General features: G+C 45.5%; 1 long non-coding RNA gene across 2 annotated transcripts in view; it reads left to right on the forward strand.

Annotated features, from left to right (window-relative positions):
- The first annotated feature begins 584 nt into the window (after positions 1-584).
- Positions 585-20,044, forward strand: part of LOC127493167 (uncharacterized) — a 37,291-nt gene continuing 17,831 nt past the window's right edge. For both annotated transcript variants that reach the window (XR_007923217.2, XR_007923216.2), the window contains exons 1-2: positions 585-1,641; positions 3,626-3,773. This is a non-coding gene — a long non-coding RNA (uncharacterized lncRNA). The remainder of the gene's footprint in view (positions 1,642-3,625; positions 3,774-20,044) is intronic.

A 20,044-nucleotide genomic window follows, 5' to 3' on the forward strand; every position in this document is an offset into this window, starting at 1 on the left:
TCTGCACGTCGCCCCTCCCTTCAGGAGCGGCTGCCCCTGGCTCCCCCTCCGATCTTTCAGAGCTGTGGCACTGGCTGCCATGGCCAGTGTCTTCCAAAACCTATAAAGCGCTTCATCTGCCCCTCCTGTTGTTCCTGCGTGCTGGGTCTGAGAGACAAAGCTTGATTTTTCCTCCATTCTTCTCCCTTTGTCCAGCTGAGACGCCCACAGCTGGACTCGACTGTAAGTGCGGGTCCCACTCTGATTGCCTTCTCTGTGTCTGACTGCGTTTCCTGACATGCGTGCAGGGCACGGGGGAAATGGAAGGCAGTCTTCCCAGAACTGGGATCGGAATACCAGCTTCTGATGCGCATCATGGTGGGGTCCTCACAGCCATGCAATGCAGTATGATTTTCAGAAAATGGGTCCTGTTTTTCCATATGAGGAGATGTACATCAGCAGTGTCTGGCTCAGCCGTGGGACAGCTCTCCCAGGGGCACGCTGTGTAGCTGGCAATCGGATTCTGATCAGGATTAGTTAAGCCTGTAACTTTCTTGATTGTACCGTCTCTCTGAATGCCTCTAGGATCTCAGCAGATCAAGAGAAGTATCTGCTAAATGTATTTTATTTAAAAATAACACTATATGCATCATTTTCTCGTGTATATATAAATACTTTGAAGATTTTAAATATACTAGCGAGCACCAGCTGATAAACCCCGTAAGAGATCCTTTCTGGCCTTCACTCCAGTCTTTATCCCACAAGACTGTCATTCTTATGTATGATGAACCATTACCATCAGTATCCACATTCTACCAAAGGAGAGATTGAAGGGTTGGGAGGTCAGAGTCTCAGGTGACTGAAGACCCCCTTACCTTGGTGAGGGAGACCTATTGACTTTTCAGTCCATCAGTAGAGTATTAATGTCGATGTTATGCAGTAAAAAGTCTACATGTTGCCACTAATTTGCTTGAAAGAAGATGATTAGAAGCAATTGATCTGAATTTCCCAAAGTTTCTTCATTCAGGAAATATCTCTTGAGAGTCATGGCTCTTTTTAAATCCACTGACTCAAACAGATGACATACTGTGGTGCGTATGAGAATGCCTGTTGACATCTGCGCATGGTAAGAAAAAGACAAATCCATGCTGAGATCATGTGTCTAAAGCCAGAAACTAGCAGTGGTCCCTTAACAACATGGATGAACTGGCACACAGGGTCCCTCCAACTCCCACTATGACCTCACTACTGCTTAGAAGGTGAGCATTTGCCTCTTGTGCTTGGGTGGTTCTGGGTAGAGCTTCATGTTCACTTTCCCCCTCGCCAGTACCTGGGAATTCCGTGGCTTCAGGTGCTCCAAGTCTCCAGCTCTTCTAGCCTCCATTTCCATGCTGGAAGGAAAACCATCTGAAGTTTAGATTTGCTATTTTTTCCCCAATGTTTTCCTACAAGGTAGACAAAGTATAGTGAAAGCAAAAAAAAAAAAAAAAAAAAAAAAAAAAAAAAAAAAAAGTACAGCAGCATGACGTACAGTTTGAGATACAGAAAGGAGAACAAAGATATAAAATCAGAAGCATTACCACTGAAGAGAAGATACCTCTTATCACTACTAGTGTTCAACATGGAGCTAGAAGATCTACCCAGTGTAATACATCAAGAAACGTAAGTAAGAGGCATGAAGATTGGAGAGAGAGATGCAGAATTGTCCTTACTTGTGGATTATATGGTCATCTGCTGTAAAATGATAATCAACAATTAGAACTAAGGAGAGTTCAGCAAGTGGCCAGACCCAAGGAAATATATTGAGAAAAGTTGAGTGAGAAGATCAAATGAGTGATTTGACAGACTCATTTGAAAACAATATAATAAGGCCAGCGCCATGGCTCACTAGGCTAATCCTCCATCTGCGGCGCCTGCACCCCGGGTTCTAGTCCCATTTGGGGCGCCGGATTCTGTCCCAGTTGCCCCTCTTCCAGTCCAGCTCTCTGCTGTGGCCCGGGAAGGCAGTGGGGGATGGCCCAGGTCCTTGGGCCCTGCACCCGCATGGGAGACCAGGAGGAAGTACCTGGCTCCTGCCATCGGATCGGCGCAGCACCAGCTGTGGCAGCCATTTGGGGGGTGAACCAATGGAAGGAAGACCTTTCTCTCTGTCTCACTGTCTAACTCTATCAAAAAAAAAAAAAATATATATATTATATAAGGGGCCAGTGCTGTGGTGCAGTAGGCTAATACTCCACCTGCAGTGCGAGCATCACATATGGGTTCTGGTTCCAATCCCGGCTATTCCTCTTCCAATCCAGCTCTCTGCTGTGGCCTGGGAAAGCAGTAGAAGATGGCCCAAGTCCTTGGGCCCCTGTAACTGCGTGGGAGACAGGGAAGAAGCTCCTGACTCCTGGCTTCAGGTTGGCGCAGCTCCGGCTGTTGTGGCCATTTGGGGAGTGAACAGAAGAAAGACCTTTCTCTCTCTCTCCCTCTCACTGTCAGTAACTCTACCTCTCAAATAAATGAAATCTTAAAAAAAAAAAAAAACACCTTGAGAACATGTGTCACATTTCTATTTTGACTGTCTTCTACAGGGTCAAAACTGACTAAAAAATCACACTGACTTAGAATCTTTAAAATGTTAAATTCAATACTTGTGGCTTTTTCCAACATGCTTTACTTTTCCAAAAATCTCCCAAGTAGAACAGTTTTCACTGAGCTTTCCACACCTATTCAGGTTTGCTTTTTGCAGTCTGGACCCTTTTTCTCTCTCTCCATTCCTCCTTGACACGTCTTTCTCGTGTCCTGGACACTGATAGCCCTTGCCTCTTGCTCACAGAGTCATGTTTCTTCACTGTGTGTCAGGCTTATTGAAAAGTCAGTGGTTTTGGACTGAGATACATGTATCAAGTTATTCAACCTCTTTGAGTCTCGGTTTCCCCATCTGTGAAATGAGCTTGATACTATCTCATTGGGTATCTGTGAAGATTAAATATGATTGATGTCATAGGTTTAGGCCTCGGGGGCCCATCATTTCAACTACCCCAAAAGCAGTGCACAAAATAAAGTTGAAGTCAGTGATTTGGTACAACTGATGACAGCCTCACATCGGGCATCTCAGGGTAAACATTTTACAATCAAACGCTACTTGTGTTCACGTTCATTTAACTTTTGGTGAAGTATAACATATACAGTAAGGGTACAGCTCAATGGCTTTTGAATGTACTTATTGCTTCCTCATGTCACATCTCTGTCAATGACTAGCCCTCCATAGTAACGTTCTAACTTTCCTTAGCCCTGGTGGGAAACCAGAAGAAGAGGAAGGTATAGGTGTTGCTCTGGCAGCTAGCTTCTGCCCTCAAGAGCTATCTGGCTGAGGCTGTCTTAGACGTGTCATTACATCTGTTGGTATCGATCCTTTGGGTAGAGACTAGGTTTGACATGAAGTGATGGTCAGCAGACAAGGTGGGAAGTTTTAGAAACTGTTACTGAAAGGAGCTGTGTGACTCAAAAGCAGTGGTTTGGCCATTGTGCCAATGATTCCCTTCACGTAGTTCCCATAATCTAGAGGTTGCCAGTGCTTTGTGAAGCCTTGCCCAAGGCGGGTTGAGGTTCAACGGTGTTTAACACTCCTTGATGCTTTTCTCCTATGGCATTGTTCTAGAGCTAAGACATTCGGATTGGTTGTCTTAACCAGCACCAAGAAAGAAGCCTCCCATTGCTGTCCAAAATCTGAGTCCCTGATGAGGATGCTGGGAAGAAAGTTTAGGAGATGGGGACCTCTGTCACTTGCTATACAAAGACAAATTTAGGTGAGTATCCATTTTACTTGAGTATTAATAGCTACATCTGTCCTTAGAGAAGATTGGACTCTCCAACATTGAAAAATAAGGTTTAGTAGGGTAGAACCATTTTCTTCCCTAAGGAAAATGCTGATTTTTCTAGCTTCAGTGTGCTTCTTGCAAGGACTCCTGCTTATTGTCACATTGTTGACAAAGTGGTACCTCCTGCTGGAGTTCTATCTTGGGTGGGTAGAGATCTTGACCAGCCTTTCTCTCTGAGAACATGTTTGTCCACTAGTTTTTGTGATGTCTTGTTCTCTTAGTTTTTCTCAACCTCTCTAGTCTGTCTTTTCCATTGTTTCTGAGAGGAACGGTATTTCTGTACTCTCCATAGGGCTTAGCTAAGCCCCTCTCTTCTTCACTCTTTTCATTTCATCTGAACTGGTAGTTTTGTCAGCTCTCTGCGAAGAATCAATTTCATTTTTCTAGCTCAGATCAACTTCTATATTTCAGAACAACTTTGCTATTGCATATCTTAACTTTGTATTTATAAATATCAAAGGGACCCCAAACACACTCATTACAAACAGACCTCACAGACCTCCCACACTTACCCCCACTCCTACCTGTTCCTCCTTCAGTGTTCTCTGTATCTGTGAATAGTAACCAAGTGTCCTACACCAGAAATGAAGGTATTATCCTTGGCCATTTCCATTCTCTCACACTCCATGCCACTAAGTCTTCTGTATTGCTATTGCTTAAATTTCTTCCAAGATTTGTCTGCTTCTCTCCACCTCTCCTTGTCTAACTTGCCTTTGTGTTTGTCCTGGACACAGTGACAGTGGTCACTCCAGTCTAGCTTCCTTCCCGTTCTCCACACAGCAGCCTGGGTGATCTCATGGTTACAGCAATAAACAAATCTGTAATGTGGGCACTTTCCCCTGCCTCTTCTTCTCAGTGTGCTATAGTACCATTGGTCTGCTTTCAGTTCTTTAAAACATCATTCTTCTGTTACATGGCTTTTGCACATACTTTTTCCTCTAAGTCAATACTTCCTTCTCCCATTTTTTGACTTGACCTACAGATGGGTGTGCTTAAATGTCATTCCCTAAGGAAGCAGCTGTAATATCTACGTCACATTTCTCCTTGATCCATTCACATGGCCAATAGTTGCTCTCCTTTAAAGCATTTGATTTGGATTTCATAATGCTTGTTTGCATGTGATATTTTAGCGGAAAATTTCTCTCATCAGACTGTAAACTTCATGATATTGATTACATGTTCAGTGACACAGATGTAAAATATTTTTTTTTGCACAGGATTTTGTTCTTGATAAACATTAAATGAAGTACATTAAGACAGCAATGCAAAATGACCATAATTGAGGGAAGGCACCATGCTCTTTCAGCAAGCTAGAATTTAATTCTTTTGTTTACTGTGGGGTGTGGGAAATAGCAATCTTCTTTTTTCTGGTTCATTCCCCACAGGCCCAAGACAGCCAGGGCTAGGCCAGGCCGAAGCCAGGAGCTCAAAACTCAACTTGGGTCTCCCATATAGGTGACAGTGACCCAACTGCTTCAGCCCACACCTGTTGCCCCCTGGGATGTGAATTAGCAGGAAACAGGAATTGGAAATAGAGCCAGGACTCAAACCTCAGCTTTCTGATGTGGGATGTAGGCTTCCCCAGTAGCATCTTTACTACTGGATCGAATACTGCAGGCTGAAATTTCTTTTCCACTCAGTAGTCAAAGCTCACCTTGACATTTGCTGTTCCAGTGAAGAAAAAGAAATAGGGTATCCTCCTGGAGCTTTGGCAAACGTAAGGGTACAGTGATGGTTGGCAAGGTGGAGACCTCAGGAGAGGGGAGGGTAAGTGGAGGAGATTCTTTCCTTGTGACTCCTGGTCCTTGGTTATGATGCTACATTCCTTAATTCACTGCTTTTCAAACTTTATCCAGCAGCGATGTCAATAGAAGGACTTATTAAAATACGGTTTTCTCTGGCCCACTCCATCTTTCTCACTCAGTAATTGGGGGAGAGCCCGAGAGTGTGCATTTCTGACAAGCTTCCTGGTAATACTGATGCGGCAGGCATGGATCACATTTGAGGACCACTGCCTTGATAATTCCATTATGAGACAGTACTGGGATGATACCCTGCAAGAGATGGGCCTCCCACACCTGCACCTGCTTGGCTAAGTAACTCTGTAGAGTCCATGTGCGCAAAGTAGACATTGGTTGGATAGAATGTGACCCCTTGATGATTCTGCACCTGCAGAGTTCTGAGTGATTCTTAGCATCTTACCTGTGGCAACACTTCTGTTGTATATTCCTGATAAATAATTGCATTATCAGGTGTTTCATTGCATTTCTAGGTGTTTCAAGAAGTATAGTACAGGAGAGGGTATAAAGAAAAAAGAATCCACAACACCAAACCAGGTGATATTATTCTGTTTGGAGTGACTAGGGCATGAGCATGGTGACAGCATCTTTTGGCAGTGGAGGCCACCCAGTGTGGCTCCAGGAAGCTGCTGCAACCCAGCCAGGCTGAATGAAGCCTGGGACGAAAGCTGAAAGGTGAGGTTGGGTAGTGCAGCTGCTGTGGCTGAAGTGGAATTTAGTCTAGGCATATCTTAGCCTGATTGTCAAAAGACGTAAACGAGCACCGAGTACGAGGATGACAGTGTGATATTGTACACAGAGCTTTGGCTGAGGAATGCTTTGAAGAAAGCCGGTGGTTCTGGTTGCGCTTTGCCAATTTACTCATCACCTCTGGGCTTCACCTCCTTCACCCATGAAAACAGGTTAGTCTAGACCAAGGGTTTTCTGTATAGGACCAGACAATCTTCTAGGATTTGTGGGCCATCTTCTCTGCCACAACCACTGAATTCTACCATTGTAATCAAAAACAGCCAGAGATGATGTGTAGATCGATGGGCGTGGCTATGTCCCAATGCAAGTTGATTTACCAAAATCAAATAGAAGTCAGGACTTGGCCCAGGGCTATAAATGAGGAATGTTTGAACTTTAAAAAAAAAAAATAACGCTTGCCTGTAAGTAATAATAAAACAATTTAGCATCCAAGCAGCCATGTTTCAATTCCTGTGTGCTAATTTCTGAACAGTTTGCATCTGTAAGGTTTGACTGTATTATGTACACTTTAAAACATAGTTCTAAACTAGAAGTATAAAAGGATATGATAAATACAGGTAATCCAATCTCTCTCTACATTCTAATGGATCATCTTCTATTTCCCCTTGAGACTGGAGGCTACTCATCTTGACAGTTCTGAAGATTTATTGATGTCCTAATATACTATTGTTATGTGTGGCAAATCACCTAGGAGGCATATATGTCAGGTGATTTTTGGCTAAATCAACTGGAGAGTTAGTTCCGGATCATCTATACTAATAGGAAAAATTAAATTTTGCTGCAATTAAAAGACAGCCTAATGCAATTTGGAATACAGAAAGTCCCAGCTCTCAGAGGCACAGTAGCAGGGAGCTGGATTGGAAGTGAGCAGCTGAGACTCAAGCAGGGGTGGGGGTGGGGCTCTAATATGGGATGTTGGCATCACAAGTGAGGAGGGCTTAACCTGCCAAACCACAAAACCGTCCCCAGAGCAATTTCCTTTTTGAATTATTATTAGCTACAGTCATATTGAGTAAATTGGATTTGTCTTCATCTGTAGATGCATATTTACTTTTTAAAATAAAATGAAATAGTTTTTATTTTAAAGGCAGAGAAAGAGAGACCAACTGACCTTCACCTGTTGGTTCACTCCCCAAATGCCCACAACAGTCAGGGCTGGGCAGACCAAAGCCAGGAGTCTGGAACTCAATCCAGGTCTCCCACATGGGTGTTAGGGACCCAACTGCTGGGCCCTCCCCTGCTGCCTCCCAGGGTGTGCAGTAGTAGGTGGCGAGTTCAGAAGCAGAGAAGCTGCGGTTCAGACAAGGCACTGTGGTGTGGGAAGCAGGCATCCCAAGCTGGGACTTAACCACTGTGCCGGGCAGCTGCCCCACGTGGATGAGTATTTGAGTATTACATTCTCAGACACATGAGCATTCCTGGAACTAGAGCAGAAACACATGTTTTGTGGTTTCCTTTCCAGTTTCTCCAGAATTTACCTTGAACTTGCAGCGTATAGGTGACCAGGACCTGCAAAAAACACATCACTAAATGGGCAGGACTTGTGAACCCAGTGTGTTAGCGGTGAACATTGCAAAGGGAAGGAATATGGATACTGCACTCAGTGTTTTCCAGGCGACTTCGGGCAGATGCTTTCATGAATTCTCACTGAAGGAAAAAGAAGTAGGAAGACACTGCGTATGGGGAAAGCTCATTAGCAGTCCTCCAAGGCTACCGGTCCGCCCAGGGCTGCTTCCTGAGATACTAGAAAGTGAAAGGTAGAGATTGATTCGGTGGTGAAAGAGTGTGGTTTCAGAAGCCTGCGGGTCCCCAGGTTGGTCTGGTGCCTGCTTCTTGACTCCTTGGATCCGAGAGGATTTTAAGTTAGGCAACTAAGTGGGTGCCATAGGCTATGGGAGAGGATTTGCAGGTTCTGGATAAGGATGGGTGCAGTGGTGTGAGCTTTTAATAGCCCCCGGCCTGGGAAGCACCAAGACAGCCGGCATGGGGTGCAGGGAGAAGTGGGTCTGCCTGAGTCCCTGGTGAGTAAGCACAGTTCGTGCAGACACATCTGGCATCCTGAATCGGCCAGCGTTTCCGCACGGCTCCATTTGCCAGTCTCTTCCTTCTTGGATGGGCTTTGGGGCATTTCCCTTTCTGATGGAAGTCCCCCGGAGTCTGTTCCCGTCCTCTAAGTGAATATTTCCATGGTAAGAAGTACAGAAATTTTCTGTGTGGGTGGATGCCAGAGGGTTTGCCTTTGTTCTCTCGCCTATCTCCCTCTTCCAGCACCCCCCCCCCCGCCCCCACCCGCTGAGGCTGACCGTGAACATGCCGCCTTCACAAGGCCTTTTGGCACAAACATGCTGCCCGTGCCATTGGTCTTGTTTGTTCTTTCCTCGCAGGCCTGACTCCAGTGGTAACTGGCCGCCCTAAGCACACTGGACTGTAGATCTAGAGGGGCCTTCAAACTGCTTCTCACTCACTCTCTTACATCTTCTGGGCCTTTATTTTTATTCCCTAGGTCTTTCGTACATCTCAGTGGTGGGTTTTGCTTTGAATGCTAATGGGAGAGTATTTTCCCCCTCTGGCTTCGGTTTTCAGTCATCCAGTAGGACTCTGTCAGAAATATTCAGCTGAACTTCATCAGAGAGGCAGTGATTTGGGGTGGATGCAAAAGAGGGGGGCTGTGGGTAGAATGAGAAGATCGTAACAAGATTGTTAGAGTTCTACCTTTACTTTCCTTTGTGAAAGCTAAAGCTTTGCCCAGTTCTAAGTTGATTCACCCCCCCCCCCCCCGTCTCATTTTTTTCCCTTTGCAATGTCTCTCGCTCTCCTATTTGAATATGGGCCACCTGCCTTAGGAAAATCACAGCTAATAACAATGTCAAGTGAGCAGAAAGCTGCTTCTCTTCAGTCTTCCAAATGCCATGGTCAGGAGGCAAGCAAATCACTGCCACGCATGCCTGAGACCCTCGGGCCTCTCTTAGAAGAGTGCGTGGCTTTGCGTGTTCAGGGCTGTTAGAAAGTTGACCAGATCTGAACCTGGATGGCAAGCGTCAGAGCTAAACATCCTCTTGCCCCCAGCTGGGAGAGGCGGGTGGGGTGGGGGAGGGGGATTTTCTAGGAACTGCTTGAGGTCGACCGGCATTTTCTAGGACAGAAAGTAAACAGGGGTTTTGTGTTGGTCTTTGAATACAGAACTGGTAAAAGCCCCAAACAGCAAAACAAAAATCTCCCAGATGTAGGTTCTAGTAAGACACATCAGGTTATCTCTTCCCCAGCCCGGAAAGAAAAAAACAGAAAACCCAATGAGAGTTAACAGCACCTCCAATGACCCTTTGGATGCTTCAGTGCACACCTGAGTTGGTTGATTGAGTTTCCTCCACGGGGCTGAGGGCCATTGTTCCCCTTCCCCGGGGGATGACCTAAGACCCACCAGGCAATGGGGTGAATTGTCTGCTTCTGAATGGAAGCCTTCCTGTCTGTGAGAGTTGCCCCAGTGCTAATCACAGGTGATGTATGGGGACTGCATTCCTCCCAAATGCAGCTTTCAGTTTTAAGAGTGTTTGTTTGCACCTTTAATGGGGAGAAGAATGACACCTCCAACCCCCGCTCCCCATCCATTCTCTACAAAGAACTCCTTCCTCTCTTCAAGTCCTCAGCCAGCCTGAAGGGGCCCGTCACCTTTCTGTGCACAGGTGAACTCTTGCCACTTTTATTTCAGGACATCTTTCAAGAAGGGGATGTCCTGGGCAGTTCATTCTCACGTGGGATGTAGAGGAGGGTCACTGCAATGGCTAAATGACCAGGGTCCTCCATCACCTTTTCTGTCGGGCTTATCACTGATCTGATGGGATTCCTTTCTTTTTGGCAGGGATTCCGTTCTATGGAGTCGTGTGAGTCCCTGAGCAACAGGTGTGTCGAACAATATCCTCATCGTTTCTTTAAAATCTCTTTTCTTAAGATTTATTTATTTATTTGAGAGAGTTACATAGAGGAGAGGCAGAGAGAGAGGTCTTCCATCCGCTGGTGGTTCACTCTCCAATTGGCCACAATGGCCAGAGCTGCACCCATCTGAAGCCAGGAGCCAGGAGCTTCCTCTGGGTCTCCTGCATGGGTACAGGGGCCCAAAGACTTGGGCCATCTGCTTTCCCAGGCCACAACAGAGAGATGGATAGGAAGTGGAGCAGCCAGGACACGAACTGGCACCCACATGGGATGCCGGCGCTGCAGGTGGCGGCTTTGCCTGCTACGCCACAGCGCCGCCCCCTAAAATATTTTTTTAAAAATTAATTTCATTTTATTTGAAAGGAAGGGGGGAGGGGGAGAGAGAAAGGGAGAAAGGGAGAGAGGGAGAGATCTTCCATGGGTTGGTTTACTCCTGAAATTGCCAGAATTGAACCAAGCCGAAGCAGAAATCCAGAACCCAATCCAAGTCTCCCATAGGGGTAGCAGGACCCGAGTACTTAAGCCATCTTTTGCTGCTTCCCAGAGTGCACATTAGCGGGAAGCTGGTAAGGAAGTAGAGGTACAACTTGAACCCGGGCATTCTGATATGGGATGGGGTTCCCTAAGCAGCTATTTAACTTCTGCACCAAATGCCTGCTCTGTGGAAGTCTCACCTGTTGTCTGAGTCCACTCAAATGCTCCCTCTTCTACATTGGATTTCAACCCATAGTGTCAGATTCTTTCTGTTGACATCATACTCTTCTTAAGCATCTCCCATCTCCTCCTGGGTTGATAGGACCAAGGCTTTCCCTCTTGTTTGCATGTACCCCCCCCCCTGCAAAAAACAGTACAAAATTAGGGCTTAGTAGATGACTTACATTTGTCAAACATCTTACCTGCTGCTGGGTGCTTTCACAGACATTCTCCTGCCTAATTATATGAGTGGGACTGAAATTAACTGATGTAAATGAACTGAGCAGGGGTTAGAGGACCAGACAGAAGAGGAGGAGAAATGAGATTAGGAAAAGCAAAGTAGGTGGGATTGACGTGCAAACACTGCGGAGAGGCAGAGCATGGCCGGCTGCTGTTTCTCCAGGTGGACTATTCTCTGCTCCATACAGAGGACCCTAGGCTTGATGGTGCTGGGGTGCTTCTATAAACCTGGAGGGATGGCTCGTGGAAGAAAGGCTGTTTCTTATTCTGATAAGAAAGATGACACCAGGAGGAACTCATGTGGTCACAACACTGTGGTTTTTTTATTGTTTTTCTCCTGATGTGGAGATGGTGAGCAGGAATGGGGCTCCATTAAGCCACGGGACCAGAACAAGATGGTCTTTCCCTTAGAGGTGCAGGGGAGGCCACAGAGTTGCCCAAGGGTTGGTAGGTCCCAGGAGCCATCAAAGTCTAGATAGATCCAGGGTAGAAAACAGCAGTGATTGGAAAGAACTTTTTTAGTAAGAGAGGGAGAATGACTCTGTTTTGACCTCAATTCAGTAGTGATCAGTCTCAGATAGCATGATGATTTGCTTGTGATTAAGTTTCTGTAGATCTCTGTGATTCCCTTCTGAGTTGTACCTACGCCGAATGACATATTTTCCTATTTTATTAGCCCTAAACTAATATTTTACTACCAAACACGGACACATGTGTTTTATATTTCTACAGGGAAAGGATTATGACACAGATCTTTCTCTGTCATTGCTTCTCTCTGGTCCTAGAGTAGAAGAGAGTGTGTCACTGTGTGTTCACACCACGGACAGATGCTGGTGAGCCAGGTAGGGTGTGACGGAGGACATAGTCAGCTGTCACACCACTGGCCTTGCCCAAAACACACTTGCTGAGATGATACCAACATCTTGTCTCCTCATGCTCAATGCCATGTTTTTGCAAATGTTAGACCTGATAAAATTTAGGTATATAACATTAAAAGGCATGGGTTCTGTTTAACTTCTCACTGTTCTATCCCAGGAGTAGAGGAGATACTATAGATAGTATTTGATATTGTAATGACGCTGAAAAAGGGGACAGCAATGCCAGAATCCTAGCCATTTCCTCTAAGGCAGCTGGCAAGGGTAAGCCAGCTAAGGATGTGCTTTCTCTCCGCCTTCCCCCCCCCTCCCCCCCATACCCCATGCATGCATTCACCTCCATTGTTTGATTCCTACACCATTTCCTGGCCAGGGCAGCCCTGGCACTTACGAATCACAGTGGGCAATAAGGTGGAGCTGGAGCAGGGTCTCAAAGCCCATCCATTACACAGGAAGCTCCTTTAGTTGCTGGATTATGGAGGCTCCTGGAGCTGGACCAGGTAGTGGGTGGGGGTGGAGCATCTCAGAGGCTTAGCAGCTGAACCACGGGCATAAGGACTGTGTGGTGGGGTAGACTCGAGACACCTGTAGGACGTGCAGGTTAAGCTGAGGGCTACATACCTGACTCGGCTGCGTGCCAATCACCGAGCTGGGCACAGCGGTGTAGAGCACCTTGTTCCAGCCAGTGGAGGGATGATTTCTTCTTTTATACATCTGCTTCCACCCCATCCTTGGTTCATCCTGTTCATTGCCTCTGTGACATCCACCACATAGGTGACTGCAGTATGTACATTTGTGTGTGGCTGTGTGAACACAGGTGCTCATTCTCAGACTCTTCATTATTCATGCATTCCAGGTATCCTAAGCTCCTATCAAGGTACCCAGAACTTGCTAGGTATGGAATAAACACTTGATATATGGATTTTTTTTTCACCAAAATAGGCTTATTTTTTAACTCCATTAAAAAAAAACTTTAAAGTACTCTTGTATTTGTTGAACAAAATGAATCAGTGGTCTCAAAATTTTTGTCTAATTCAATAAAATGATAAAAAAATTGCTAACTATCGCTTCTGAAAATGTCATGTAAAATGCAAGCTATGAACCTGTCCTGGTCGTGGAAAGTGTTTTGTGTCTGGGACCTGCACAGATGGCTTTCCTGGGAGGAGAATTCTGACGGTCTCCTAGACTAGGAAAGAGTATACTTCCTGCTCATGGGCAGATCAATCACGTTATCGAACCACTGACTAGTTACGGGGTGAAGATAGCCAGGGGCTCTGTGGTCAGCTAGCCGTGTCAAGCGACGCAAACTCTGGTGAACCCATTTCGGTCTCTAAGGAAATGACACTTTCACGTCTCAGCAAAGATTCCCTTCTGGATCACTGTATGCTATGGGAAAGCACTCTATGCTATGGGAAATTTTTTGTTTTGTTTTCCTCAGTTTGACTCATCTTACCCATCCTTGCAAACACAATAGAAATAACCCCATCCCTTATTAATTAGCGGGTCCCAAAGGTCTCCAGGGAAGACAAGGCAAGGAGTGGGCTCAAAAAGGAGCAGGCAATGCCATCTGGGTAACATTTGCAGTCTCCACCGTCAAGTTTCATGAGCGTTGAGGAAAACTGGGGGCGACCTAGGCTCAGAGAAGGGGTTTTGCCCGTGAACCTGCTCCCCAACGCTGCTCGCCAACCCCTGCTTTTCCAGCTCCACGCTTCCTTTCTGTTGCCCTGGAGCGGAGGACGTGAGTCAGCATTCAGACTTGAAAGTGTGAGTTGCCTCTGAGTCCTCGGATGTAATCATTTCAGAAAATCTAGGACACACACAACTCCAGAGGGAGTCACTCTCCCCTCCTCCTCTCTCTCTGTGGCCAGACACTCACTCCCACTCTCTGAATGCAGCTCTAGCTGGGCCCGATCTTTAGCATGAAAAGAAACAAACACAGCAACAGTGGGGGCGGGCAGGAGAGCAGCAGCGACAAGCACCACCCAAGTGCAATGGGTGGAAGAGATTTTGCAGAGAAGGCCAACAGTGTGAACATCTGGTGCTTGGCAGCCTTCAGCCTGGAATGAGAGATGGAGACAGTCATGTTCGGATCAGAGTCTCAATCCTGATCTTAGATGTCAGGATGAATTTTTGGCTTAATCTTTCTAAAAGAGGAAGTGCATTGGAATTCCCTCCTGGTATGGTATCTTGTTGAAACTTACAGGCACACCTTTAAACCCAGGCTTGTGGGAAAAGCACAGTTTTACTGAGGCTTTGGTCCAATCAACATCCTGTTAGGGTCTGCCCCCAGGTTTCTGCTTTGCACTGGAGAAACGACCTTGAGTGGGAGTGTCCCTTCTTGCCTGGGATGACATCTTGTGTCCTGGCTTTAGGAAAGAAAGGCAAACAGGTTGATACAGCAGGTGGCTACAGACCTCACTGTGGATCAGACAGCACTAGGAGAAAATCTACTTAGAATTATGTTTTTTTTTTTTTGAAGAATCTTTTTAATGTGTTTTTTATTTTAATATTTAATTAGTTTAGGGAGAGTTACAGAAAAAGAGGAAGAGAGAGACAGAGAGAGGGAGGTCTTCCATCCACTGGTTCATGTCCCATATGGGCACTGCGGTTGGAGCTGGGCTGGTGGGAAGTCAGGAGCCAGGGGCTTCATCTGGGTCTCCTCTATGGGGTTATCATCTGCTGCTTTCTCAGGAGTATTAGCAGGAAGCTGGATCTAAAGCGAGACTTGAACCAGTGCCCAGCACTGCAGGTGGTTGCTTTACCCACTACACCACAGTGCCAGCCCCAACTACTTAGACTTCTGAAGGTCTAACCTGTGGAGAAGAAAGCCTACTTAAAGTAACTCAGAAAATTCTGATTGCTCAACTCCCCTTAGGGAAGAGCGGCTGAACTCTTTCTCTGTACCTGCTGTTGCAGTCTCTTGCTGTTGTCTGAAGGGTCTCCTTCCCCCCACTCCAGTGATCAAAGCAGGCTCAGTTTGGAAAGGGAGAGTGACCGTTGAGTGCTAGAAGTCTAGTTGTTGAGTTCTAATTTCCAAGTTTCCTGTTGCCAAAACAGATAGGAAGTGCTCCCGCCATGCTTTTATTTAATAAACTGTTCTTGGGTGAAACCAACCTTGACTCTGAGCAAACAGAAAGCTACATCCTGTTCTGGCTTTGACAGTGTCCTGGGGGAAACTGAGAGAAGATGATGTAAGCTCTCTCCTTCTGGAGAATTATGGGAGGCATACATCTTTGCAACCTCACCAAAGGGTATGAGGAGAATGCCTACTGCGGGAGGGAAGTGAGACCCAGAGACCAGGGCCACACAGCCACACAGTGGCTAATAGGAGTGGAATTGTCTTCTCTTTTTGCTGGTCTTAACCTTCCACAACATACTTCAGTTGTGCTTTCATTCCTAATGAGAAAAAGTTAGCTGACTGTGATTAATCGGTGAAAGGATAGTGATTTTTTTGCAGTGTTTATTAACATTTTATAAGAGAAAGGAGAATGGGCAAGGGAAGAAGGCATGTGTGTGTGTTGGGTTAGTGGAATAGCCACAAAAGATAGACACGTGATCTAAATGGCTCCATATGATGGAAAACAACACCTACTCTCAGTATAAACAGAATTGCTTCAGGGGTCAGTTCAACTAAATGTTTTCTTGGGCATTGTTTGGGGTCTGCAAGGTGCTTAGAACTCTGGGTGACTCAAAGGAGGAGTAAGACCTGGTCCCTACCCTTCTGAATTCCACAGTCTGTTTTTAAAGGTTACAGGTACACTAGGGTTCTGGTACTAGGTCAATGATAGTGCTGGGGTAGGAGTGAATGTGGCTTGACTTGGGAGGGTTGAGGTGTGTCTGAGGCATCTGGGCTTTCTCTCACTTTCAAAGCCCAGGAGACAGAGAAGCAGTCGCTTGGGTGTCTTCGCAGAGAATTGGCTTTGGAACTATTTAATGAGGAGCATCTACCCTGAGTGTGGAGCCAGGCAAAGGGATCACGTGATAGGTGTCTTGTTACTTTTCCCATTGTCTTTTCTCCTAAAAATTTGGGGGACTTTTCCTGGAGTTGTACATGGTTAATTCAAGTGATGACTATGAAGAGTACAGGCATTTCAGGGGTATTCCCAGCAACCATCATCCAAGCCATGCAGTATTCAACATGTTGGGGAGACATTCAATCTGGAATATTCTCCTACAGATGTTAATATTTTATTACAGTTTAAATTTATATACACACTTAATTGTATACATCTAAATATGTGCACATGTACAATTAATTTTTTAAAAGGTTCATTTATTTATTTGAAAGTGTTATAGAGAGGCAGAGGCAGAGAGAGGTCTTCCATCTGCTGGCTTTCTCCCCAGATGACTGAAACAGCTGGGACTGTGCTGATCCGAAGCCAGGAGCCAGGAGCTTTTTCTGAGTCTCCCATGCAGGTACAGGGGCCCAAGCACTTGGACCATCTTCCGCTGCTTCCCCAGGTCATAGCAGAGAACTGAATCAGAAGTGGAGCAGCCGAGACTTGAACTGGCGCCCATATGGAATGCTGGCACTACAGGTGACAGCTTTACCTGCTGCACCACAGAGCCGGCCCCATACAATTGATTTTTATATGATTATCCTGAAAGAATAATATACTGGCAAGGGGATTAATATCATTCATCAACTCATTTCCTATAGAACCCTTCTTTTGTTGTTGAAAATGACCATGTTTGTGAGATGACTGACTACCGAGTATCAGCAATCTTTCCCTTCCTCCTTGCCTCCTTTCCTTTTACCTTTTCTTCTTCTTTTCTTTTCTTTTCTTTTCTTTTCTTTTCTTTTCTTTTTTCTTTTCTTTTCTTTTCTTTTCTTTTCTTTTCTTTTTTCTTTTCTTTTCTTTTCTTTTCTTTTCTTTTCTTTTCTTTTCTTTTCTCTTTCTCTTCTCTTCTCTTCTCTTCTCTTCTCTTCTCTTCTCTCTTCTCTTCTCTCTTCTCTTCTCTTCTCTCTTCTCTTCTCTCTCTCTCTCTCTTCTCTTCTCTCTTCTCTTCTCTCTTCTCTTCTCTCTTCTCTTCTCTCTTCTCTTCTCTCTTCTCTTCTCTCTTCTCTCTTCTCTTTCTCTTCTCTCTTCTCTCTCTCTCTCTTCTCTTCTCTTTCTCTTCTCTTTCTCTTCTCTCTCTCTTCTCTCTTCTCTCTCTCTTCTCTCTTCTCTTCTCTTCTCTTCTCTTCTCTCTTCTCTTCTCTCTTCTCTTCTCTCTTCTTCTCTCTCTCTTCTTCTCTCTCTCTCTCTCTTCTTCTCTTCTCTCTCTCTTCTCTCTCTCTTTCTCTTCTCTCTTCTCTTCTCTCTTCTCTTCTCTCTTCTCTTCTCTCTTTCTCTCTCTCTTCTCTTCTCTCTTCTCTTCTCTTCTTTCTCTCTCTCTCTTTCTCTCTCTCTCTTCTCTTCTCTCTTCTCTTCTCTCTCTCTCTTCTCTTCTCTTCTCTTCTCTTCTCTTTCTCTTCTCTTCTCTTCTCTTCTCTTTCTTTTTTTTCTTTCTTTTCTTTTCTTTTCTTTTCTTTTCTTTTCTTGACAGGCAGAGTGGACAGTGAGAGAGAGACAGAGAGAGAGGTCTTCCTTTTCTGTTGGTTCACCCCACCGCGCTGATCCGAAGGCAGGAGCCAGGTGCTTTCTCCTGGTCTCCCATGGGGTGCAGGGCCCAAGCACTTGGGCCATCCTCTACTGCCCTCCCGGGCCACAGCAGAGAGCTGGACAGGAAGAGGAGCGACCGGGACAGAATCCTGCACCCCGACCGGGACTAGAACCCGGTACGCCGGCACCGCAGGTGGAGGATTAGCCTATTGAGCTGTGGCACCGGCCACTTTTTTATATTTTCAAAGACACCTGAAAGTAGAACTGAGGGACTGTAGCCAGCACTTCAGTCTATCTTTATGAGCTATATGTTCCTTTATAAATGATTTAATTCTTTATTGGAAAGACAGACTTAGAGATCTTCCATTCACTGAGTCACTCACCAAATGGCTACAATGGCTGGGGCTGGGCCAGACAGAAGCCAGGAGCTTGGAACTCCATCCCAGCTCCCACGTGAGTTGCAGATTCCCAAGCACTTGGGGCATCTTCCACTGCTTTCTCAGGCACACGAGCAGGGAGCTCTATCAGAAGTGTTGAGCAGCAGGGACTTGAAGGGACACCCCATGGGATACTGGCATCACAGGAGGCATCTTAATCCACAACACTGACTCCAAACTACATGACTTTTAAACTGAAGACTCAATAAAATCCCCATTCATTATAGATGGAAAGCAAGTGTAAGATATTAGAAAAGATCATTTGTATGATCAGAAATTTTTAAAATTGGAGGTTCTCCATATTGGCAAAGCTCACTAAGGGCTAAGAGGGATCTTGCTGTTGTTCCCGATACTCTTGTGGCTCTGTGGAAACCCAGCAGAGGGCAAAATCCTGCCCGAGGGCCCAGCAATTCCCTGTCCACATTTTCCCCAAGGAAAATGAACGCACATGTGCACCAGGCACGTACAAGAATGTTCCCGGCAACACTATTTGCAATAGCCCCAAACTGGAAGCAACTCAAATATCCATCAACAGAGGAATGGGTAAATAAATTGTGGTATATTTATACAGTGAACAAACTATGACAATCTACTGCAACATAGATGCATCTGAAGCTCACAGAATGTTGAGTGAAATAAGCCAGATGCGAAAGAATGTATAAATTAAAATCCTATTTCTACCAAAACTCAAGACCAGGCAAAACTGATGTGGCTATGGAAGTCGGAGTAATGATTTCCCTTTAGGGGAGTAGGGATTGGGAAGGCCATGAGAGGGGCTTCGAAAGGGGCTGGTCATGATGTATCCCTTGATCTGAGGACTGCCTTTTTGGGGATGTTCATTTTGTGCAAACTAAGCCTCGGACCTAGAATCTGTACATTTTCCTGTGTATGTGTGATAATTTAATAGTTTTACTTTCTGAAATTAAAATTATGGGTAAATGATCAAAGGTGTCTATGTTTACTATTCTCATGTTTGGGGAAAATTGTTTTTCTTTTCTAAACTAAACTTCTGGAAGTTTACCTTCTGTACTGAAACGCCAGCTGTTAGAGTGTCTTGTAAAGTTGTGGGCCCTGAGTTTGGAATGATAGTAAATTCCTACACACTGCATGCATACCCCAAGTTCACATGCCAAGTGTTCCTTAACCTGAGGAAGGCATGTGGTATTTATGTTTTGGGAACAAGATAAGGACAAAGGAAGGGAAGCAGGCTGATGTTTAGGAAGGCAGACAGTCCTGAGAGACATCAGGGCCGTGCTCAGACTGTCCTTGTTTCTCGGCACACTTTGCAGTTCTTTAGGTATTCCCAGTTTGCTCCAGGACTGTGTTGAAATCACAACAGGACTGACCACTCAAGAATGATGGAATTAGTCATCCCCTGCCCCCCAGACCCCCTAATATGGTGAGGCTAGCTAGGGGAGAAACATTAACATTGAAGTCTCTTTTACACACGAGCACTGGAGCCAAAGGCTGAGACGGGAAGCCCAAGTAAGGGGATTCCTGGGAGGGGCAGGCAGTGTCCAGCACCCTCAGGCACTTGGTGCTCCCCGGTCTCAGTGAGGTCCCAGCTGCCCATCTGTGGGAAGTCACGGTTTGATTTTATCGGGAAGCCCAAATTCTGGGAAATGCAACTCACTGGCTCAGGAAGGGGGTCTGTGGACTTGAAGAAACATGTGTGTGTGTGTGTGTGTGTGTGCGCGTGAGTGTGTGTGTGTAAGATGGAGGGAGTATTAAGCTCCACTTTAAGGATAACAAAAATCCATTTGAACTTCTCCTTGACTTGTCAACAAGAAATGGAGGAATTAACTACATTTCTTAACAAATGTGATCAAATGTTTTCTTAACAACACATACACAGCTTTGTCCTCTCTAGGCACCAGCAAGGGTTTTGAA

Source organism: Oryctolagus cuniculus, chromosome 5, assembly GCF_964237555.1.
Source record: "Oryctolagus cuniculus chromosome 5, mOryCun1.1, whole genome shotgun sequence".
Lineage (NCBI taxonomy): Eukaryota > Metazoa > Chordata > Mammalia > Lagomorpha > Leporidae > Oryctolagus > Oryctolagus cuniculus.